We start from the raw sequence: 25,665 nt of genomic DNA, 5'->3' as shown, positions 1-25,665 counted from the left end.
TTATTAAGGCATGAATCACCCAAATCAGGGCAGTGTCTGTCCCAGAAGGCTGCTCAGCTCCCAGCCCTGCTGCACTGCTGCTGTTTGTCACGGCAGTTTTATGGGAGTGCAGCTCCCTGCAGCAGCAGCATGGACATGGACACACTGGAGGGGGATCATGCCAGCCCCTGGAGCCTGAGAGCAGCCTGGTGTTTGCTTGCTATCCCAAGAGAAAATAAAGCAATAGCACAGCTCAGATGAGGTTTCACCACGAAATAGCAGGAACCATGCCTGCACCTCATTGCCACTTCCTAAAAGCAATGTGACCAAACGCTGGGGTTGTATTTTTCCATCTAGACTTTTTTCTCAAGTGCTTCTCTGCTTTTGCCAAGAGGGCACATCAATACCCTTCCCACAAGCTCTCTGAAGCCATATTCCTGATGGAATGATCTATGCTTTTCCATGGGATGGTTCAGAGGTGAACAGGACACTTCACTTTGTGAGTCATAGGATTTCCCTGTTAACACCATTGCACCAGAGCTACCAACTTCCCTGCTTCTGAAGAGTGAGGGAGATGAAAGTCCTCATACAACAAAATTCAATGATTTTTTTGAGACATCTTGAATGGGAAAGGTGTTCTATAGTGAGACTTGGGTCATCTTCCTCCCCATACCTCAGCCCATCATCCTGGGCACACTGCAGGGCAGCTACCAGGCTGTTGTGGTTTCTGTGGTCACAACCAGCTTTTTGTGGGTTTGACCTTCAGATTTATTGGATTGCAGACTGGCCTGGATGTTCCCTTCCACTTTTCTGTTCATTATGCAGAAGACCCCTCTTTAATCCTTTAGCTCAGCCCTCTCTCCTTCTTGCATCACTGGAGCAGAGCCAAGGGACAGAGCTGAGGCTACAGTCTGAACTTACATATTGAATACAAGTCACATGAGTCAGTAAATCATTCGTCTCTACAGGGGGCTCTGCACCTGCCAGAGAAGAATAATTAAGTGATCAAGTGTCCAGAGAGCTACAAAGGCAGAGGACATTGGGTATATCTGAGGTGTTGGAGCAGCCTTCTCCATGAAGTATCTGCCAGTTACATTCCTCATTAGCTTTGCTTCCCTCCCATCTTCCCTACAACCCAGTCAAGCAAAAGGGTCAAAAGCAGAGCAAGAGCAAGGCAGAAACACAAGACTCTCAACAGGGAAGAGGTGCTGATCTCACAGACAACCTACCTGCACTCAGAAGGACAGTTTCACCTTGGGAGCTGGGCTCCACATCCACACCTGAGGCTGCATCCCCATCCCTCAGGTGCTCACTGCCCCTGGGCACGCTTCCAGCCTGTTACTAATTTGGATCTGTCTCTCCAGTTCTCTCATTTGCTGTGAGGTGAGATTAAAAAAAAAAAAAAAAAAAAAAAAAAAAAAAAGGCAGAAGAGAAATAAATGTAGAAGGGAATACCTTTTATACCTTTTTTACTTGGTGCTGGCTCAATCAGGAATGGGATATCATTTGAACTTACATCTTCTCTTCCCAGGTAGAAACATGGGTGGGAAGAGAAGGATCCCACTTTCTAACAGCTGAGGTGTTCCTTTGGGTTTAAGCCCAGCATCAGGGCTATAATGAGGGTCAGAAGAGTGGCCACTGTTGGTAGCCACACGTGGAGGACAGGCTTCCACCCACCTGAGAAAGCAGCACCTCCCTGGCACTCTTCCAGACACACTCCTTTCTCCCCCAAGGGATTCCTGTCAGTTCCATGAAATTCTCATCATGAGGGATTTTGAGCAGCCTGTTGTGACAGGATCACTTTGAGTGCTGTGTGCCCAGTGCCAGCAATGCTCCAGGTCAGGGCTGGCTCTGCCTCCTGCCTCTCTCCATCCTCCCTGGCTGCACAAACATTTCAGCCACCCATGGAAATAACAATACAAACTCTCCTGGGAGCAGATGGGGCAAAACCACTCAGCTGCTGCAAAACCTATGCCTAAAACTAGTTCCTCTGAAGAGGGAAGTGCATCATTTATGGTGGTTCCTGGCAGACCTAGGGAATGATTGCTAGTGAATGGAAAAAAAAGGTAATTTATTTCTCTACTGTTGTAATATTTTAATTCAGCATTTATCGCCTCAAAAAGTATTGTTTAGAAATTTGTGGTGCGTTTCAATTCAACTTTATATAAATATATTTGGTGTTATTCTGGAACCAGAGGATAAGAGCATTAATAAAAATTATAACTGCTTTCACAGACCTAAAATAAAATGTAGCTTTCATTTTGGGTGAAATTTAATATTTCAGATAGACCAAACTGAGAATTTCTGAAAGGGTTTCACCATCACCTCCAAAAATATTCTGTTAATTTATCAGCATTAGATTCTCCTTTATATTTCTCACTCAAAACAAAACATCTGTTCCTTCTTCCATTCCTTGTTAGATAGTGTCTTATCTTCCCCTTTCCATAAATGCTTAATTGAAAGAGGAATGAATTTGTTGGTAGCACAGCAGTTTGGAGAACAAGAAAAGCTATGAAACACTGATGCATAAATAACCCTGCAGGAAGACTTTCTGAGCTGATACCACCACAGGATGGTAGAAAATTTGTGAATATGCAATTAAAACAAGCAAGCAAACAAACAAACAAACAAAAAAGGCATTAAATAAATAAATAAATAAATAAATAGATAAATAAATAAATAGCAAGATTAAAAATCACAAGAAAAAACCCCAAAGTGTGAAAGAGCTTTACAAATTCAAAACATTTCAACTATATGCTTGGACCCAAGGGGATGTTCTAAGAAGAAATGCATCTGAATGAGACATTTAGAATGTCCCCATGAGAGCAATTCCACATTGCAGAACATTTTGTTTCCTTTTGCCAGAATGCTGATTTGTATGTGACCTGTACACTGAGCAGCAAAACTTTCACACCACCTTTCATTTTATCCCAGGACAGGAATGGATAGCAAGCTTGAATTGTTAGCTATATTGCCAACATATTTTTAATAAAATATTCCTGGCCTCATGACTCTACATCAACTCAGTTCCATTAGCTTAAGCCACTTGTAGTAAACTAATATGCAGAATGATTTGAGCTACCAGCAGCTAAAGAAATAATAAGCAGTTCCTCTTTCTTTATTTCTTCCTCCCTCTCTTTCTCTCCTTTCTCTCCTTCCTTCTTTCTTTCCCTCTCTAAACAACAGGTAGACAGAAAGATATTAATCCTGGAATTTCCTCAGTTGATCAAAGCAAGTTTCACCACAAGCTGGTAGATGGCTGCTGTATTCAGGACAAAATTGTGCTTGTGCCTTGTGCAAATACAAACTCCTGCACTGATCTGGTCATCTGGAAATTGGTTTTGTTGAGGGCTTCTTTCTTCCACAGTGAGAAATTTGTCCTGAGCCCAGAGGACAGGCATAAAGGAGAGTCTCCATGCAGGGTGGTCATGCTGATGTTGATGCAGCTCCCAGAGGGTATTATTTCCTTGTTCTCCAGGGCTGGATGGGCAACTGGATTATTTTATTTGTGGGTCATCTCTGAAGTTGTCATCACAAGCCCACATAACTGGACAGCTCTCCAGCCACGAGGGAAGGAATGATTTTCACTCTCACACCTCTGGGCTGCAGCTGCACTGAGAGCTGGGAACGGAACGTGGAACCTAACAGGCAACCAGTCATTCCCTGTGCCTTCCTCCCTGGGGATGGCACAAGCCATCCTGGAGGCTGGAGGCTGCTGCAAGCAAAGAACTGTTTGTGTGACACTGCAGAGATGAGATGGCATGACCAACATGCCAGGGGAGCAGCAGACTGCAACCAGAGTGCCCAACCCAGCCATGAGCAGAGGGACCAGCCCTGGATAACAAAGGGATGCTGCATGCTTCTGAGTGAAGAGACAGAGCAGCCCAGGAATACCCTGAGCAGCTTTTCCCTGATGTGCAGGTGCCTCCAAGCATCCCTGTGAGCCCCTGAGTGCCTGGAGCCAGGCAGCACCAGTCCTGCTCCTTTGGCTGCTCTGCGTGTCCCACCCCGTGACGCAGAACGCGCCACTCAGGAGTGGGCAAGCATCGAGGTTTCCTAGGCAATGCCTTTGCCATGGACAATAAATCAAATAAAAGACAATGCCTTGGGTTAGCAGCACCAGGGGTGTGTGTAACTCTCACCAGTGCAGTACCTCCCTGCAGAAGAAGCTTGGCACATGGACACGTACACACACACCGTGCACTCCTGCCTTTCCCTGCAGGAAACTGCCTCCTCCAGCTCACTCCGTGTCGAACAGCAACAGAGGGAGAAGAAAACGCATCCAAAACCACATTCAACCGAGCTCACTCCTTCCTACCTCTTCACAAACGGCTGCCAAACCGTGGGAGGAATCCAAGGAGTTCAAGCCCCCGGCATTGTGAACCACTGCAGTGAAACCTCTTATTGCAGTGCAATGGAAATAGTGTTACACAGACAGCCGAGCACACAGAGCCGGACAGCCGCCCACCGCCCCGGAGCGGGTTTCTGTCGAAGGAGATGCTGCAGGCTGGCGCTCGCTGCGGGCAGGCAGCCACCGCCCGGCCAAGCCATGGCGTGGCTCGTTTTTCACTCTGACACCACTGCAGGCTCCACAAGGCTCCTTGGCTGGCAAGGTGATCAGAATATTGAGCACGGTACTGCAGCAGCGAGCCTGGCACCCAGCGCGGCAGTGGAGAGGCTCACGCCTCCCTCCCGCCCTCTCCCGCTCTCGCATGCGAGGAAAGGAGGAAAAGAAGGAAGAACAAAACCCTCCGCGACAACAAAATTCCAGCTGTCCAACGCCCCCTCATACATCTTCGGGAATGGACCGTGGCTCCATTGTCTGCGGTCCTCCAGCTCATTTCCCAAATGCCACAGTGTCCGTGGGTGCCGTCCCCATGCACAGCCCCCTTTTTAACATGCATACTTCTGCCATGGAAGGGTAACCCTGGCAGTAATTGTGATGATGGTCCTGCTGCAGGGACACTGCGGTCCTCCTCTGCCTTTACTATGCAAATTCAATTCCTGGAAGGAGCAATAAGTCACTGTCCACCTGCCGGGGTGCAGCCCATGGCTTGGCACAGCTGCCAGGGTCAGCTCCTGTGGTGGGACCCAGCCTCATCCTCCTCACTCAAACCCTCAGCACAGGTTTATGAGATGGGAACAGCACTGACAGACACACAGCCTCATGTCCCACCTTCAACGTGAAGCCTCTCCTAGCTGATACCAACAGAAACCCACAGAGGCTGAGTTTTAGTCAGGGAAACATTGCAGGTTTGGATCTCCAAGGGCATGGCTCCATCATTGCCAGCAAACACACCTGATAGGAACACCTGTGAACTTGTGGCTTGCCATACTCCTTCTGCTGGTCCTTGCTCTGCTGCATCTCCCCCAGCTCTGTCCTTGGGTCTCTTGGATGATTTCTCCTGTCCCATCTCCCCAGCTTCGTTCCTGCCTGTAGCTTTCCTGCAAAGAGGAGTGAGTCATCAAAAACACCTTCAGAAAACTTCACTTTCACTCATGAGTTTCTTTATCTCATCCACCTGGGCAGGTTGCACAGCAGAACAAATTGCTGTTGTTATTCCTGAGAGCACTTAAGAAGTCATGTCATAAATTGAGGGTGGGAGGGTGAGTCTTAAAAGGGTTAAAGGGCCAATGGCAAATTTTCATTGTATTTCTGAGATGCAGAAGCATCCTCTGTGATCAAGTATTCCACAGGATGCTTAAGCATAGTCCCCATTCATCTTAGTTCTTTTTATTTATTTATTTAAAAGAAATAAGATATCTCTGAAAAGCATTTAAATTCACATAAATATTGTGGAGAAGAAAATTTCATGCTGCTACGTGACTGATCAGTTACATGCTTAGCAAAACCAGCAGTAACAGCACAGCAGAGGTGGGGTTCTCTCTCCCTCACATTCATATTACTTTTTCTGGATAACTCCTTATTGATTAGCTGAATGACACAGCAAAAATTTCCATTTCAAATTAAAAAAAAACAAAACATTCATTTGCTGATTCAGTTTTAGAAAATGTTTGCAATTGGTTTCAATGTCAAAAAGGCACCGTTTCATTGACTAGATCCGACTCAAGAATATGAAACTAATGCATCCTGTTGTTATTCCTTCCAGTGGCAAACGAGTTTTGCAATAATTAAGCCTGGGAAAATAGATTATTGTTATAAATATCTGATAGCAGATATTCTGAACTCATAAATGTCTCTGATGTGAGGTGGGGATTGACAACATAATCACCTCTCTTGCCACTCTGCCTTTCTGCAGCAGGTGTATTTGTGTGCATTCCTGCTCTCCTCCTTCCCCCAGTCCTCCCCACCTTTGGAGCTGCTCAGGAGAGCTCATTGCTGCCTGTGGTGAATCAAAATGTGTTATCATTAGGCTGAACGTGTTACTGAGTTAATTAAATGTCACACTTCTGATAAAATTAATTAGGAGCATTTCAGACTCATCTGAACACACACCCTTCACAAAACCTGGGAAATAAGTGCTGATGTTTTCATCTCAGTAGATTTTATTGATGGAAGCCCTTCATCCGTTCATTCATTACTAATATAAAATGCATTTTTTACACTGTAGGCAACAAGTCCTTCCTCTCTTTTACATTCTGAACCAGACTGTAGGAAACACTTGTAGCACTCAGCTGTGGTCCATGTTTGGAAGCTCAGGTTCCCAGGGTGAGGTTGGACCCATATTTCTAGAACTTGGTTTTTAGCAAGTTGAAGTTTGCAAGTTAATGACAGCAAGTTTAGGCTGTCCTTGTCCATGGCCTGAGAGCTCCACAAAGTCACCATGGAAGTTGATGTTGTCCAAGTTTGCAGGGCTTAATCCTTTCCCTACTTGGCATGAATGCCCCACACCTTGGATTTGAAATAAGGGAAAGTCCTAAACTCAAGCAAATCTCAATTCAAAAAATCCACTCCTTATTAAGTATGGACAAGGCAATTTTCCAAGCCAGGTACTCCACTGCCCCTAAATTCCTGTATACACTGCAGACCTTTTCTCCCACAAAATTGCATTTCCCCTTAGCCCATCAATCATCTTTTATTTCACCTCACCCATTGCAGGTGAATAGCCACCATTCTTATCTCAAAAGCAATCTCAATAATTTCCTCCCAAGGAACACAACCCCAAAACTTATTTTCCAGGCTTCACTTCAGGATGTCTCATGCTCCTTTGAACCCTTGGCATGGCTGTTTTCCTATTACAGATTGGAACAACACTTTGCACCTTATCAGAAATGTATTTAACTATTTATTACTGTATAAGGGACATGAAATACCAGCTAAAGGACATCCTCCAGGACAGGATATGTAGGCACTCTAAATGTGAACTCTTGGTAATTTGTTTACTGGTAGCTGCTGGGCTGCCTCTCTATGCACTCCACTTAAATTAGGTTTTCCTTGGCTTTTGAAACCTGCCTGGGTGAGGAACAGGCACAAGTCACAGCTGACTAAGTTTTTCAGTCTATGAAACAGAAATAAGGTAGTAAAATTAGACAGAAACAACCTTCATTCTCTTCTCCATTCCAGCTGGCTGGAGCCTGAACTGCAATGCACACTGGCAGTGGATTTTTTCACCAGAGCCCATCATCTTTTGTTTCTTCATCACTCTGACATTGTTAGTTTGTTGTGGACCCTTTGTACTCTGCTTTATTGCTTTGTCTCAAAGCTCTGTCATATGTCTGACACCTGAGGTGTCCCACAGCATCTTTCACTAGGCTTGACCTTGGCCTCAAAAAGATGTGGGGGAAATTCTGGCTGAAGAGAGAGGAAAATGAATAAAACCCTAAAGAGATGCTTATGGGAACTTCTATCAGGCAAGAAGTTTTGCTATTAAAATGATAAACTGGAGTAGCTTCCAGAGATAAAGACTATGACAAAATTCTGTTATTAAGTGCTACAGCTTTGTTCTTGACAGTGGCACACACCAAAATCCGTGTAGATGCTTTTTTGTAGGTGCTTTTTTTGTGTGGAGGAACACAAGTAAATTTTCACTGAACTTGCTGCAAACAGGAACAAGAAAGCAATGCAGATAATAATATCATAAGTTCAGCATATTCCTGCAACATTTATATGAGACTTCAGATCACATGATGAATTTGCAACAAACAGTAGCATAAAAGATGTTTCATTGTATAAATGTAAAAGCTAGAAATTTTGCAATAAATTTGTCAAAAAATTGAGACCATCAGAAAGATTTATTCAGCCTGAAAATACATCCAAACACTTGAAGATGAGGATTTCTTTGTTCCTACATGTCTTCAGAGCACCTCTGGATCTGGAGAAAGATAGAAAGATTTTTTTTCCTTAAGCAAGAGAAAATTACCAGGGAAGGGACCTATAAATTTATATTTTTATCAGAGAAAGAATGGCATAGGGAGCAAGACAAACCAGCTTAAAGAAGTGTTTTGTGGCCAGCAGTTTTCATTAGGAAATACTGGGAAAGAGCCTTAGCTCTGTACACATGGGCTTATTTAAATTAAGGGAAGGAAGAACTTAGGAAAAAATAGTTACAGCAAATTTTTTACCTAGAAAATGCTAACTTTGTTCTAAAATATTTTTATTAATATATTCTGTATTAGGGCTAATTCACATATTTAAAATGAAAAAAAAAAAAAAAAAAACAAACCAAAAAGAGTCAAACAACAACCTGAGAGGAGGTTATTTATAGCCCAAGGCTATAAATATATTCAAAGACAGAATAAACAGGCAAAGAAGTACATACAACAAACACCAGATTTGCTTTTTCCAAGAGCAATTACCCACTAAAATAGTTTGTCTACAGCTTTGTGGAGGTTTCTTTCACTGAGTCTTTAAAGCAAGGTAGGATGATCACACAAAGGTTATGGGTCTTGTGCAGATGTAATGGAGTGCAAGTCTACACTCTGTAAGCTGACAAGATGAAAGAGTTGAGATTAAATGAGTCATGATCACCTTCCACCCCTGAAATATGTGATTCCCACACCTTTTGCATTATAGCTTTTGTTTCCTGCTTGTTTTCTGGGTGGAGTGGAGTCATCTGAGCCACAAAAGCAGCACCAAGAAACAGTGACATCTCAAAGTCACTGCACTGCAGCTTCCTCCTGGTTTTGCTTCTTGCTTTGGTGTTTCTGCAAGGATCAGCTGCTGCTTTGCTACTTTTCCCCACATTAGAGAAAAAATAATGAGGAATCTTCAGTGACCACAAACTTTCTCATGCTTTCACCTTAAGGTGTTTTCCCATAACTATGCTGCATATAGAAATATCCCAGCACATCTGATATTCTTCAGCCAAATCAAAAACTGAGAGCCAGGTCTGGCAAATCAGAGGGACAATTTGGTGGCAAATGTATAAAAGGAGCAGTCAGGAATGATGGGCACTTCTGGTAGAGGAGGGTGAGTAGTAAATCCTTAAGTATCAGAATTGGAGCCAGTTTTAGTCAACATCACCTTGTTAAATGCATTTGATGACAAGTTTAGGAGCTCTTCCCATTGTTCCTGCAGTGTCCACCAAAGAATTGCAGTATTTGGGGTGGGAATATGAACAGCAAGCTGTGTCCTTCTTCTGAAGGGTCTTGACACCTTTGCAAAAAGCCACAACTGGACTTTTCTGTATCTCTCCAAGTCAGCACTCCATTCTCAAAATGCTTGCACCACTGGCTAGAGAAAGAGCAACTCTTCAAACATCAAGGAGTAAATAATGTTGTCAACATCAGTATCATTTAACTGCTGGTAGAAGACAGATTTATAGAAGTAGCAAAAATTGCTGGCATTAAGTAATGTGACTGCAGGCTGTTTTTGTTTGTATTGTTTTTGATCACAGAGCAGGCTCTTTCTCTGTGGGGCCTATACCAGAAGAGATGATCACAGTGCTCCAAAAAATATTGGATTCTCACTCCAGTAATACTCTGTCTCAGGAGAGGCAAATTCACAGGCCTGCAGCAGCTTTGTACAGAACAGGATTTGCAGTAAAGGGGATTTTTAAAGGGGACTGAAAACACAGTCATGGTATATGTTTGGGTGTGTTTGCAGGCAGTGCTTTTGAATAAATGCAGGTAGGGGAATGTGTCAATTAAAATGCAGTAGAGAGGTTGGGGAGGACAAAGAAGGTTTCTCATGGCCTGGTCACAGCACCAGGCACCACTGGGTGACATTTTTTGACAGCTCCTGCCCCACTGCCTGTCTTATGTTCCTCTGAGTCATTCATACTAGAGTGGAGAAAAACATCTGTGTTCAAAAGAAGATCACTGGAGCCAAACTGGATCCATTTCCTCACCTCACACCAGCCCTGCAGCACTAGTAACCTTTGAAACCCCTGTGAGAATTGTGAGGGTTTATTTGGTTCAGAGCACACTGTGCAGGAAGGAAAGAGGTAGGAATTGCAGCATGTGGAGCTAATGTTTTACCTGGCCTGCACAGCCTGGGTTTGCTCAGAATCAGTTTTACTGGAAAGCTTACAGACCTTTCAACAAGCCTGGCACAAATGTCCTGACAAGCCTGGCCTAAGGTCAGGCTCCCAAAGCAGAGATTGCCCTGTCCCTCTGCTGTGGGTTATTTGAGCATCAGCCAGCCTTGGACTGGCACTGCTTGACTTAAAGCAGGGCTTCATTGGCAGTTAAACACTTTTGTGGAAGAGGAGACAATTACAACAATCAGGACACGAAAAAGGTTATCCTCTGAGTTGGCACAGCTCAGCACCAGCCAGGTAAAGATCCTGGGCCAAAACCAACCACTGCTCACAGTGCTGGGGGCAGCAGCAGCTCAGGAGGGTAAGGGATGTGTCTGAAATAAGAGACTGATGTGCTTGAGAAGCCTCATTTTGACATTGTCCTCCCATGCCTGTCCTGCTAAAGCTTTTTTGTTTTATTATTATTATTACAGTTCTTCACCGCCTCTCTCAAACAAATGGCAGGAAAGACAAATGTCCAAGCTGGTACCTGGAACCAGAAAAGATTCTGAATGGCAGTGATAGAAATGAATGTTCTCACATCTTTCAGCAGAGATAGCAAGCAAACCTAAGCAAGCTGCTCCCATTACTGTCACCCTGTCAAGGCCAGACTCCACTGGTCAAGCTGGAAACACATTATTTGCACTGACAAATAGTGAGCTGGTGCAATAAGTTTCTCTGAAATCACCAGAATGATTCACAACAACTTCACAGTCTGGCCTCAGAAGATCAGTTGGAATGGCCTGTCCTATCCTTAATGTCTTCTGCAGCCTCTGTAAAAAAATAACTACTGGGAAATGGCCTTCCCAGCTGTACAAATACCTCCAATCTACTCTGACCTTCACTGAAATCTTCCTCTCAGGGAAGGAAAATTATATCTTTTAATTTTTTTTCTAATGTTCTGGTTTATTGTTTTTGCTCCGTCTCATGCAATATAATTAAAATGATGTCCTCAGACTTGGAGGATACTTACAATAAACAGCTTCTGTGGAAGCTGAACAACTCAGCTATGGTGCTTAATCAACTGGAGATGATGTTTATTGCTGCATATGCTCTGCTGCTGTGAAAACTAGCCCTTAAATACTCAGTTTCTAAACAAGAGAAAATAAAAATCCAATAAGAACAAGTTAAGGTCCTTGACACGCTGTAGGGAAGTGAAGGCAAGAAAGAAGGATTGTCTGTTGCACAATAGGAATAGGCTTAGGTCAGTTAATGCATTATAAAATGAATTACTAGTGATAGATGAACCACAGGACACATAAAATGCTGATTTTCTTCCAATAAGTGCCCATGTATAGAGTTCCTTAAAGCTGCAAATTTCAGTCTCATTCAGCTCCCCCAGCCTGGCTGCTCCAGAGCTCAGACAAAAACCTGTGGGCTGCAACATAGCTCATGTGCCTCCCCACAGGCAGCCCCAAGAGAGCTCTTCCAGGGGCTGAAGAACACATTTAAAATAAACACCAAGGGCAAAAGAGCAGCTGTTAGCAGCAGTGATAAATAACTAGGAAATATGCTGAGGGCCAAATGTTCAAGAGCCCTCAAATGCAAAATGAACCTGTCACTGTAATGAGCCTCACACTTTGCAACAAGAAAAGAAGTCAGGGAAAGGGTTGATGGCCAGTTTTGCCTCAAGTGTGAAGAGTAATTTGACTCTAAACCTTCTGGAGTCCTTCCTGCTGTGTACAAATAACCCAGTGTAATTTCCTGAGCTCCTTGGATTAGTCAGGATTATACAAACTCATCAGTGCTCCTGTGCTGTTCAGCCTGCAGATCATGCACAGCCTCATCCCCTGGGGCAGAGGGGCAGAGGCACAGGGCTGCAGGAAGGAGCAGAGCACTGGAGAGCTGTCACCCACCACACAGGCTGTCCCCTCTCACAGGGGACCCTGAGCCATTCAGATAAGGTGTTTCTGAATCAGTAGCTCAGTTCTGAGCACGCCAAGACCACCTGGAAAAATCCTGCAAGGCTCACCTGATGCACCAGTCCAGCAAGGCTCCTATGTAACCAGCCAATTTTTACTGCTTGTATCATTCCAGTTTTTATTTCTCCCCTCTTATGCATTTCTGTAGGAACCCATTAGCTGAATAAATTACATTATTAACAGCACTAATAACAACAGAGTGAGAGATTGGTAGGAATTTCATTTGGCATGCTAGAGATTACAGTTAGAGATGTGTTTTAAATGTTGATAAATACAAGCAGAAGACTTCTGCTTCACTGGAGAAATAGATTCTTCCATTGCCTCCTCTTGTGACTGAGAGTGAAATATTGCAAAATTGTTACTCTCTGTAGTTTTCAGCACAGTCCATGCACATTGTATCTTCCTTCAGCTTTTAAATACCAGCATAAAGCTTTTGCACTTCAAATTATCTCACCTCTACCAAGCTCCTGCACACCTAAATATAGTGACCCACTGTAAATCCTCTGGAGTAAATTGTTCTGCATTAGAAAAATATAATACAAAGCAAAGAAGAACATTTGGTACCTTTGGATACCAGGGAGGAATTAAATCATATATCCAACACAAAATAAGCACCTGGTTAAGGATTGCCTGTTGTAAGGCAGCAATATAAACCTGCCAGAAGAATCAAAGCACTAATCATCAGATTTGATTTTTCCTAGGTGTGTGAAGGAACCCAGTGCAGTCCTTCAAAAACCACACACACCGAAAAAAAAAATAAAAATGGAACATTCCTAAGGAGTCAGGCATTAAGGACAAGTAACATCTGTATTAGGAACATGCAGAGACACCCTTTATCTTTTTTTTATTTTTTTTTAATAAGATAAATTAAGACAGGTGAAAAAACCTGCTTGAGACCAAAACTCAGCATTTACATAGGTGAAAAGTATCTGTATACCATGAAAAGAGCAGCAGCATCAAACTGCCTACAGTTATTTTACTAAACCACCTAAAACATGGCAGAATTTTTTTTTTCCTTTGTTTTCTTTGTTTTCTTTCTTTTTCCCCCAGAATTCACTAAAATCCTCTTTGTGTCCTGTCATATTTAAGGGTTCTCTAAGCCAGGACATGTACAGGCAGGCAGGATTTTGGGACAGACACCTCTCAGACAGGGAGAAAAGCGAGTCCCAGACAGCTCTTGCTGAACTTGTCAGCAGAAACATTTGCAGCGGAAATTTTATTTTAAGAGCTGTCTGCATTCAATTAGGGAACAGAGGCAGAGCTGTGTGAGCCCAGGCCAGGAACACAGCCCAATATTTTCAGCACTAAGTAGACAATGAGGCAGACTCGAGCACCAACACAGTAAACAGTTTGTGAATCACATCAGGCACAAATAATCACAAGAGCAACGTGAGTGTTTGTGGATAAATCATGACTGAAAGATTGCACCAACAGCAAGGCAGAGATCTCTGCTCCTGCAAAGTAACAGCTAGAAAGTCTCACCAGAGCCACAGACACAATTTCTTCCTCTCCCAAGCATCTTTGTCCTGCCAACCCAAATAAGTTCCTTGCTGCATATAATTTAAACTGGGAGTTCCAGGTTTAAAGGCTGTAAGGAATAGAGTTCTCTGACTCCATCAGATCATGTACAGGAATGTATTAAACCAATTTGAGTGATCACAGGGAACTGGTCCATCAGAACCTCAAGGCTGAGCCTCTTCTGAGTTTTTATTTTGAGTCACACCCTGGTCCTGGTAGATGGAGCTGGAAACACCTTGGCAGCTCTGATACTGGGATTTTATTTCATCAAAACTCCCTGAAAAATCTGATGTGTTGCCTTCCCAAACAAAATCCCTGCCACCACATTACTGTGCTGTAATCCCCCAGGATGCCCATCACAAGTAAAAATTCATTCCCAGGATTTTCACTGGGACATGAAAGAGTTTCCTCAAACTCACCCCATGCTCCTTCACCCCCAGCCATACATTGAAGAACTCTGAGCAGGGAATGAAAGGAGAACTTTTGCATGGAATGAAAGGAGAAAAAGATGTAAAGGCCTCTGAGGAAGGGTAACATAGAGCAACAAAGGACATGAAATAATAGAGAAGAGAGGGAAATTACAAGAGAAAAAGGTTTTATGATCCTAATAACAAAAGTTCATAATCCACCCAGTCTTTTGTTCTGGCTCAGAAGGACATTTCCCCTGAGGGACATCCATCAGGAAAAATAAGAGATGAAGAAACAGAAAGCGAGGGGGAAAATTACTGAAGAATGAAGAAAGCAAAACCTCCTTTTGTCTGCAGTTTTCCACAGAAGACACTTCCCAGGTTTGTACTAATTGTCATAGTATCAGGAAGCATTTTGAAAATATTTTTCAGTGAACAGCAGACTCTTTTCTGACAAATCTTCTGCAAATCCCATGGGTTCTGCAGGACTCCCATGGCCACCAAGCTACTGTAAACCTTGGCATTCCCTCAATGAGTCAATGGGGAATTTAGTATCCACCTGCATCTGTCCAGCAAACTAATGGCAAAGCTTTCCAGCAAGGATGGGGGCAAAGCTACTCAACTTTCCAACTTTGGTATCATATTTGGATGGCAGTTCTGTAGCTGCTGGAGTTTTTGGTCAAAGGCTTGGAAAATTGCATCATTGGTAACCAACAAAAGGTCCTGCATGTCTGGAAGGTTTATAAGCAATTCACAGACTAATTTCACTCTACACTGCAAAATCTGAATGCAAATTTCATTAAAATATAAAATTCTACAATAGGGATATTAATTTGTTGTTTAAAAATGCCAGTGCAAGGCCATGCACAAGTTCTGATTGCTTATTAAATTTTTATTAAATTATGCTACTTATAAAGCTGCCTCAAGGGCACTGCTGGGGCCTGAAGCCCCCCAAAATTCCTGCCCTCAGCCCCACCTGCTCTCATCAGTGTCCAACCAGAAATAGCTGCTGATGCAGTTCTAGTAAAGACCACAACACATGATGAGCACATTCTGATTTGTGATTGCAGCTGAAATGAGAGTATTATGGGCTGTTAAGCCTTGTTAATTTTCTCAGGATGCTGAAGAAAGGAGAGAAGGGAGGTCAGGTTTCTCAAATGGCTCTGTCTCCCAGGAAATGAGAGCACAGCATCCCCTGTGGTCCCTGGAATGCAGTGTGCAGTCCAGGACTGCATTCCTGGGTCCAGAGCTCCAACAGCCCAGCTGTCTTGAACAGCACCAGCTGACATCCTCTCCCACTGATGAGCCACTTCAGAACTTTCCTTAAATATTCAGAGTGTGAATTCACATAATGATGGTGGCCAGAATCACCTGGGACTTAGGCTGAGCCCTAAAAGACACGATCATCTCACTTAATATAACCACCCAACTTCAGCTTTCTTCTCAACCTGCCAGTCAAAAATAGCCCCTGTATCTCCATCCAGAAGGATCACATCCAGAAGAATCATGTTGGAGTGGGAACATGCCCATGGCATTGATTTTCTCCCTCCCACAATGCAGTTGCTCAGATCCTCTGATCCAACTAAATTTAACAAATGCTTCAGGGCACAACTGGTGCCAGCAAAAGAGGCCCATCAGCTATAAATGTTCTTGGGAATTCACACTCCTGCTTATTCACTAATTGCACAGCTGGATCCAACCCAGAGATGTTTCCACCACAGCTCAGGGAGCCAGTAAAGCACATGCCTGATGCTTTTCCAACTGGATTTTGGATGCATGGTCCATGGTTTCCAAAGACACAGTGGTGAAAGAAAAGTCTGCCTGGTTTTGATACCAGCATTCACTGGTTTTGTGAGGGGATGAGCAGGATGAGGAACAGGGGAGGGAGAGATGAACTGGCTGGTTGGAGCAGGGTCAGGACAGGCTCCTCTCCCAGCTTCTCTCTCCAACAGCAGCACATCTGCTTTGAGCATTGGACTCAGCTTTGTTCCAAGCTGACTCTCATGGATTCATCTTCAGCCCTCAGTTTTCTAGCCCCTTGCCTGTGTCTACAGGTGCTTGTATCATCAGAGACTGGATAAATTCCCTGCTTATAGGACTGCAAATGTGAATATCAGGTAAATCAGTGAATTGGTTCTACATGAGCCAACTGATCAAACATATACTGAGGTTTTAGAAAGGGAACATCACACTGAGGATTCCAAGATGTGACCTGAGCTATTTTCTGTTGGCAAAATTTCTTAAAACTGAAGATTTTTTTTCCCACAGAATGAGAATGTCAGTAATGTAAGAAAAAGAAAAAAACTAAGAATCCATTCAATGGACTGTAATGAAGAGGAGCCAAGTGCAATCACTGTGATTGCACAAACTCCATCTTTGCCTCCTCAGAAAGAGCACTTAGAGATGAAAATATACACGAGGATATGTATTTTTATCTATGGAGCAAAGCACAGCTCCACAGAGAGCCACAAAACAAACAGAGCACTGAATCCCTACCTGAGGATGCAGCACCACACCCAACTGCAAGCTCATGAGTTTGCTGCCAAAATTGTTTCACGTGTTCTGCTGTCTTTGCAGAGGAGGAAGGAGGGAATGGTGTTGCTGCTTTTGGGAGCCCTGTGCTCCCAGAGAATCCATGCAGCAGCAAATGGAGAGCAGGAATGAAAGGAAAACCCATAAACACTGTGCTCACAGGGGTCTTAGACTTGTCCCCAAAAGTGTAAAAGCTGGGCCTGCAATGTGTGCACTGTGTATGAGGGAGGATTTCTCCCAGGAGTCACCTTCCTGCAGCTTTCCTTCCACAACGGGACACAACCTCTGCTGAAAGATATTTTTAAAACCAGAAATACTGTAAAAATGGCAGCAGGGAAAGGCTGCAAGAGGCGTGCAAGAGAAGGAATTTGTACAGGCTCAGGGTACATTTTGTCTGCTTTACACCCTTCCAAAAAGGAGAACAAGACATTAATCTAATTTATTCAGCCAGTTATATGAGGTTTATGCCTTCTTCATATCACCAGTCTGGCATAAAGCAACTAGAAGTGTGCAGGTAAATCAATCCCATAATTTCCATTTTAGCTCTAACAAGTGATTTTACTGTTTCTAGGTGCTAAACATGTGTATCTGATGACTGCAATAGACATTATGCAGCGATGCATCCTGAATAGATACATGAATATTAAAGGTTGCTCTGTTCTGACAGCTCACTCTGGAGTTTGCCTTATGCTGCCTGAGATTTTCAGTTCTTCTTAAATGTAACTTGCATATCACTGTAAACTCTCTCCCTCCTTTTGACAGGGTGCCCTTGCAGATGGTAATTTCCCTAGCAGGGAAGAGGAGACTCACAATTCAACTTGGATTGGATATCCTATGGCAAGACATTTTTCAGAACATAAATATGTATCAGCAGATCTAAAGCTGAGGCCCTGCTCTTGTGCTGTGTTGTGAAAAATAGGGGTGAATACTAGTGATGTCTTCTTAGCCACAGGAGTGTGAAACTGGTACCAAGGAAGCTGAAATAATGGGTATTCAGGAGTCCAGCACAGACAGATACCATTGGCAGAGGAAATACAAAACAGTGACAGAAAAGAACCTGCTGTGGTGTTCTCCAGGCAATATCATAATGCTCACAGTGGGTGGAATAGCCAAAGCAAGTAACTCAATGAAATGAACTATAAAGCATTAATTTTATCTGCACACAGTGCAGATCTCAAACAGTGGACTCATCTGATTCCAGACTGCAAGAAAATTCCACTTGGATCTCATGTCTGGCATTTGCTGTCTTCCAAAGTCCTTCAGAGAGCATCTCTTATTATTCTGCCAGTTCTTCTGGGGAATTACCACACCCCCAGTCCACCCCAGTGTTTCATGGCCTGCAAATCACAGCTATCTTCTCTCCACAGCCCTCCAAACAATGTTGTTCTTTGTTCCAAGTTATAAATGCTTCCAGTTTACCTCATATTAGGAAGTATACAGGGAAATAAAGTCAACATCACACAAGGCACAGCTGCACATGGTGAGACAAAGTTCTGCTCTTTTTTACCTCCAAGTCTGAGCATAGATGGATGTATTTAATAAATTAATGAACCAGAGGAGATGAGAGGAGGGACAGAGGAGAGCTCAGCCTCTGCCAGCTCATTTCCTGTCCATCACCTGCAGCTCTCCCCATGGCACAGACAAATTGTCCTGAGTGGAGCTCCCACCCAGAGCCACCATCTCCAGAATTTCCTCCAGCCGTCTCAGCAGCAAATCTGCTCTCCACACTACAATTAAATCCTGGGTCATTTTAGAGGAGAGCAGAGACATGGAAACAGATACAGATGAACACTGGCTGCTCCCTGCCCTGTGATGTAGCTATGGAGCTCTGCATTGTAATGGGATGGAAAAGGCTTGTGACAAAATAACCCTGACATGCCATTAAGGCAATATCCAGGCTCCTTGTTTCTGCTGGAAGTCAGTTCACTCCCTGCTCAAGCATGACTCTGTTCTCTGGATCACTGACTGAAGAATTCCTGCCTGGGAGTTAAACATGTAATGCTTTTCCACAGGTGATAGAGAGAACTGGGTGGGGAAATCCTCTGTTGAACCCACAAGATGCAGGTGTCTCATGGCTAAAGATGCTTTTGAAAATGCTGGTCTACACCCAGAGAGACTTTCTTAATGGTTTTAATCTCTTTCTCTTTTGTTTTTTAGAAAAACAGACATGGAACAAGAAAGGAAACAAGCTGGAAGGCCTCCAAATGGGAGGCTTTTGGGGGTTTATCACCAAACAGAATAAGGAATCCTTCCAGAGGCAGAAGCAGAGAACTTGGGGCAGGGAACTTGGTGGAACCATTAGAGGAGCAAATGAAGATGTAAAAAGAGCAGAAGTTTGGAGAACAACTGAGAGACCAGAGATCTGCATTTACAACATTTTTATCCCTTGGTTTAAATACAATTTCTTGAGTCACCAAGACTTGTATAGCAGAAACTAAATGCAAGACAGCACCAGAGAGGTTGAAGAGAAGAAAGACAATGTTTGGACTAAAGGTAGAGCAGTTTAACCCTGGTTTTAAGTGTTGTGGAAAATCAGGTGAGCTGGGACTGGAGGTTAAGCTACAACCCCTGGAGAATAGATGACATAGATGCCACAGCAGAGTTCTCCCAATGGATGAGCCTTCTTGCAGACTCAAAGAACGATCACTGCACAGCATGAATTTGGGGGAAAGCAGGTTAATAAGGTATACAATCTGTTCCTTGTCTGGGTTGATAATACTTCAGCACCTGACTGTGCTGCTGCCTGGGGAGGGTGCAGCTCCCCAGAGAGCTGAAGCTTTGCCCAGGGCTTCCTTCCAGCTTCAGGAGGAAAGGCATGCTTGCATTATTTACAGAGAGAACAGCAGTGGCACAGCTGCCCCAGGATCTGCTGCACTGCAGGTGTTTGATGCATGTCCTGCAAAGTGCTGGGGCCAATCCCCCCCAGTTCCCCTCCCTGCCTTGTCCCCTGGTGCCCTGTGACAGGGCACAGAACACCCTGGAGCTGCTCAGCACCATCCCAGCAGCACTCCTGGGCACATCCCACCCTTCCTGAGCGCTGCTGCCCCATCCTCACCTGCAGTTCAGCATCAGCCTGGAGGCAGCTGCTGACACAGAGAACTCAGCAAACCCTGCTGTAAGGGCACCAGGGTTTAACCCAATCCTTTGGATTTCTAGTGATCTAGGATTTACATCACCTACTGCAGCTCTTCAGAGGACAGTTTCCAATTATTTCTTAGGTGGAAAATAGATCTCAAAGCATCATCAGACATTCCAAATCAGCCACACCAGAGCAGAACTTCCATAATTTCTATTATAACCCTAAATCCAACCTCAGATCTTGTCCTGGAACCATTCTCTGAAACCCATCTATGTCCAGAATAGCCACTTGCACAAACACACAAATATTACACAGGTCTCTATTGAGAATGCTGATCCAATCCTTGACTTGGGAACATGAGGTTAAATTTCATCCTTACTCAGGAGGAGCTGCATCAGCCTTTCATCTCTTCCCCTAATTTGACACAAGGTCAAGCAAAAGGCCATGAAATACTTCATTTTGCTCCACAGCACACAGCAGAAAATGCAAGAGCCAAGCTTTTACCAGCCTCCTAATGAGGAGGAATATGATTGCAAAGCGTTAGATCCAAGCAGCAAAATATAGCCATTCCTTTAGATTCCTATAGGGTTCAGCAAGCCATGATACAAAAATTATGAAATATTAAAAGGTTATGAAAGAAGTAATGAAATACTTCCACCTCATTCCTCACCCACAGATGTTGCCTATTTAGGGGATTATCAATGGCTGGCTGAGAAACCACCAGTCTCCAGACTTTGTCTGTGGTTAATCTACTCAACAACTAGAAAAGGGAAAACTGCCAGGATATAGATTCAGTTTCTCAGAAGAGTTTGCTGTCAATGAGGCTGAAAGCAATGTAAAACAAAAACTTCCCCTTAAAAGTGATGGAAGCATCTGTCTTTCCTCATTATAAGAGACAAACGAGTCTGCCTCCTCCCTTTGGATGTGTATCTGTGGAGCACTTGGCTTCACTGCCCCAGCAAGGCAGATGATCAGTAAAACATTTCTGTCTGAAGCCTTCTCCACGTTTTATTGAGGGAAGGAGCACTTTTCATTGAGGGGGAGAAGACACAGCCAGTGCTCTACAAGCAGGGGGAGGGAAAAGATGCCAAGATGCTCCTTCAGGTGAGGAAGGCTGACCAACCACACTGTGCTTTCCCTGCTGGAGGCAGTGGTGGGCTGAAGGCAGCAAATGTCTTCTCCATCCTAAGCACTGGATTTGTCCCTGGGGCAGCATGGTGGTGGCATGTGATCCCTGCCACTGTGCCACCACACCAGGGACCCTCCCTCCTGCTCAGTCCAGGCTACTCTAAGAGAGATTTGCTTCTGGTAGTACCAGGGACTCACCTTCTTTACTCTGAGGTACCTTTCAGGCAAAGCCACCAGTACAAAATTCCCAAGATGAGCTCCATAGTGTATTTAAAATTTTGGTTCTCAGTAATGTGTAAGAAATGCAGCCTATCTTCCCTCAGCTGTGGAACTGTCGCTCTAGAGATGAACATGAATTTCCTGAGATATTATAAGTAAATCCATTAATTGTTTCAGAAGCTGGAATTAATTAAAATACAGCCCTTAAAAGAAACTTAGTGTCTGCATGTGCTCTCTTTGTTCTGGATGATCTTAGGAGTGAAATAACAGACTCCACAGATTTTCCATGTAATGAACCTTAATTGGAATCTTTTACTTTAGAAGACAACCTGTAATTAAGGCAGGTTATTAATGATTATATACCTAATTATAATAACTAGATAAGCTATCATTAGACTCAAGTTAACTCTTCTGGAGGGTCTGATACGAGAGGTAGCCCAGGAGTGATCACAGCATCCCTGAGAGCTCTGCAAGCACAGCCAGGCTGCAGTGATCACTCCTGGTGATTTGCACCACAGCTCTGGCTGTGGAGAGCATCTTGCAGTGCTGCTCCTCACTGTAGGTACCTCAGGATTCCCTTTTTCCTCTGGAGTTTTGGTGCTTCCCCCATGGTTTTGGTAGCTGCAGTTCAAACCCTTCCCAGTTCTCTTCAGGAGAGTATTTTAGGCTGGTGTTGAAACCCCTGTAATTCCCATGGACACACAAATGGCCCATGGAGTGTCACTTGGAGTTTTCCACTTCATTTGTTCCTATTGAGTCACCTCATCTAACAAAGTTTTGTGATCTCTTTGTTAAGGTTGGCATCCCACATTTGTGTTCTGCTGAGACGATAGGTTAGGACAGATCACAGGGTTTCTCCCCAGAGGAAGGCACAGCAAGCTTGAAAATGGGAGTGAATTTATGAAAACTTCTCTGGGAACAGAGTCAGGATGAGTGTAATGGTTTTGAAAGCAAAACCAATGAGAGACTCCAAGTCAGAAATACAATTTAATAGGAAAAAAAGAGAAAAATAAAATACATGCAATAGTGCAAAAGAAAAACCACTGACAGAGTCAGAATACAATCTGACACCCCACTAGCTGGGGTGGTGGTAGCAGTCTAGTTAAATGGTGGCTGCATCCTCCTGCAGTGGCAGATGTGGTTCAGCTGGAGCAGTGCTCCTGTAGAAGGTGCAATTTTCTTCTGAAGGTTCAGTGATGATGTGGAAAGGTCTGATTTTCCTCTGGAATCCAGTGAAAAAAGTCTGCCTTGGTGTTCAAAAATCTCAGGTTTTATCTAGGTAGGAAATGCTTGGCTCCTCCCCCTGGGTGGAGCATCTCCCAGTGGGATGATGTAATTTTATCAGTCATGCACTGGGACTCAATAGTCCATTAACAGGAGATATCTCCTGGAGGAAGGATAGGTCATGGGAAAGATAAAGAACACTGACCCACCTGGTTTTAACAGCTGGCCCATTAACAGAAGATATCTGCCACAGAGATAAAATCACTGCCCCAGCTGGTTTCAGCAGATGGTGATAGAACACATCCCTTTGGACACATCTTCACATTGTAACCTAGGACAATGAGGCAGCTCTGCAGCAGCACTTGGAGGGGACAGTGGAACCAGTGCTGTGTGATGGCCCAGGGAAACAGAAAACCTATGTATGGCTTCCCTGCAACTAAAGCAAACAACCAAATCCTGAACTTAAAATTCAGAGCACGTGAATTCTAAAGCAGTGGTAGAATTTAAAAGTCTTATTCCCTTCAGGGGATTTTTCTCATTTTAAACACAAGCAAACAAATTTAGCAAAAACTTTTCAATTAAATCTTAGGACAGGTCCCCAAACCTCAGAGCACCTGTCTGATTTTCCATTTAACAGTGGCAGTGAACAAAGCACCCACAAGAAGAATGGACAAATAGGAGGTAAAAGGACACATTTTTGAGTAGGTGTCCTGGGCCATGGCAGAGGTGCCGAGCAGACGCTGCAGCTGCATCTGATCCAGGAGTTCACAGAATACTGGAGCCTCATATCACTCCAGGCTGAATTATGGCTAAATGTGGGCAACTGTTGATATCTTTGGAAGTTCCTTTTTTGGTCGGTACTTCATGAAATCAGTAGCAAATTCTTAAAGCTGATTTTTGAAGTTTGCATCCCTAACTTAGGTTGCAGAGTCTTTGTATGGTATAGTTCAGTTCCAGGGTTCACTGTGTTGCATTTACAACCAACCAGATGGAGAGAGGCTTGCTTCACCTGGATAAAGCTCTATCCTTTTACCAGATGGACATTGCTCCCATTATGCCTCACACTCCACTCCCCAGTGCAAAAAAAAGCACCAGGAGGGTATCTCAGGAGAGTCCATTAAAAATGGCCCCTAAAACTTCAGCTAGGGCACACCCTGAAAGGGCTTTTACAAGGTGAACTGGCCTCAGGTCTCTTGGTCTCCAGTGCCAAAGAGCTGTGAAACATAAAGAAAAATCATTTTTCCCTGAGGAAAAATGGAGTAATTTATGCAGGCTGCTCTGTGTTGAAACAGCAGCATTGTAGGCTTAAGCAAACATCCAGTCAGCAGCAGCAGCACACAGAGAACAGTTTATTACCATGTCTCTCTGGATCCTGTAAATCTGCCATACATTTCCAACAGGCCTCAGCAAACACCTTTGTTAAATGGATGGGAAAAGTCACACATCACTCGGTATGCTTTGGTCCTGGCTTGCAGGACTTCTTTTCTGCCAAAACAGAGCATCATTTTCTACAGTAGCTCTAGTGCACAAGACAGCCTGCAGGTTTCTGTGACAGCTGCAGACACTGTTACAGGCTCAGCCATAAAGCACACAGCCCTAGGCTGTGTAGTCAGGGTTAGCCAGGGTACAAAAATACTTTTTTTTTCCCTTGCTAGCAAAGAACAGAAAAGCTCTTGCTGTAACAGCCTGTCTGCCTGGCTTGTGTGGCCACAGGGGCTGCAGGCTGAGCCCCAGAATCCAAAGCAAGTGAAATCAGTAGTTGTTTTCACAGCCAGATTACACCCAGGGGGATTCTATCAAAGTCCAAAACTGTGCCTCCCCAGTGCACAACACTCAGCCATGGTTTTTCTCATCCTTCTTGGCCTCTTTAGTTCACCTGGGCTCCTGCAGTGTGTCTGAGGTGGAGGTAAGCAGCATGTGACAAAAACATGAGCTGTCCCTACAGCATTCAGATCCCAATCAGGACCTGGATGAAATAAATTTGAAGCCCATCACTGGCACTTGACCTCAGCCCACAGAGGGTGAGGATCTGCCTTGAGGATTTGCTGAGGGGAGGGTCCAGCAGGAGCCCCAAGGCAAGTGATGCTCTCGTGTTTGCCTGTCTGTAACAGCTTCCCTTACATCCCATTTTCACAGGCACGTCTCTGTTGCATAAACACCACCCATAAACCAGCCTCAGAGATAAAGCTTCCCTCCTCAGGTGCTTTCATCATTCCCAATCCCTTTAGGAAAAAGCATGAAGGATTCATTTTACCCATCAATTTGGATTACATTCTCCTTTTATCAGCATCTTTCCCTTAACGACTTTGGCCATTCGCTTTGCAGGTCTGCTCAGGTACTGAGCTTTCCTCACTGAAAACTTCAAAACACTGTTGAGAGGAAGGAAAAACTGCCAGTTGTGTGTGCTGGACTATTGCAAGGGTGTCATCAATTATGCAGGTTTTGGAATATGTTATGTTACCCACAGCTGTTTGATAGCTGGGCGATATGATTTATGGGAACAGCCAAGATTCAATTACTGATTTCCCATAAATTATCTATACACCCCTTTCATCCTATCCCAGGTTATCAAGGGCTCTGATGAACAGAGGGGACCAGAGATGGGGTTCTCTGACCATGAAACGAACTGGAATTTTCAAAGAGAAATCAAAAGGAAAGAAACAACAAGTGAAGTAGTGCCTGTGGGAGGTGTCAGACTTCAGATTCATGAAATTGGACTGTCATTTCCAGGCAGGAGCAGGAACATTTAGTACAGATACACTGATCAAGCCAGTCTTCAGACTATCTGTCTATTTGTCCTTGACTCCTTATCATGTGCTGTGGGAGAGGTAGATATGGCTGGAATAAATAGCATTTTTTGCTGCATTTTACAAACCTGTAAATATTATTGACAGGAATCCTTTAATAAGCGCCTGGGAAATTTTAGGTGCAAGAACTGACTTCAGCAAGGGTTTTTTTCAGAATAGAGAAAGCACAGCTGGCCCTTAAGAGTAACAACACCAATTGAAGAGAGGCTAACATTGCAGAGGAGTGAAACAACTGTCAATCTTGTAGGAGGCAATACTGACCATAAAATCCCAGCATATCTTGGGTTTAGGAAGCATTTGGGAATCTCACTCAGAAGCTGCAAATGAAATGTGAACAAAAGGGAAAAGAATTGCAGGAGCAAATCTCCTTCTTGTCACCCCACTGAGCCAATGGTCCTGGCCAAGGCTCTCTCCTCTCAGCTGCTCAAG

At 43.9% G+C, this 25,665-nt stretch overlaps 1 long non-coding RNA gene across 1 annotated transcript in view; it reads right to left on the bottom strand.

The window, feature by feature from the left end:
* Positions 1-5,304: 5,304 nt before the first annotated feature.
* Positions 5,305-25,665, bottom strand: part of LOC306808681 — a 93,096-nt gene continuing 72,735 nt past the window's right edge. The window contains exon 4 of the long non-coding RNA XR_013776089.1: positions 5,305-5,424. This is a non-coding gene — a long non-coding RNA (uncharacterized lncRNA). The remainder of the gene's footprint in view (positions 5,425-25,665) is intronic.

The sequence above is a fragment of the Erithacus rubecula genome (genome assembly GCF_903797595.1).
Source record: "Erithacus rubecula genome assembly, chromosome: 16".
Taxonomy (NCBI): Eukaryota; Metazoa; Chordata; class Aves; order Passeriformes; family Muscicapidae; genus Erithacus; species Erithacus rubecula.
This window is presented reverse-complemented; position numbering and strand designations above follow the sequence as displayed.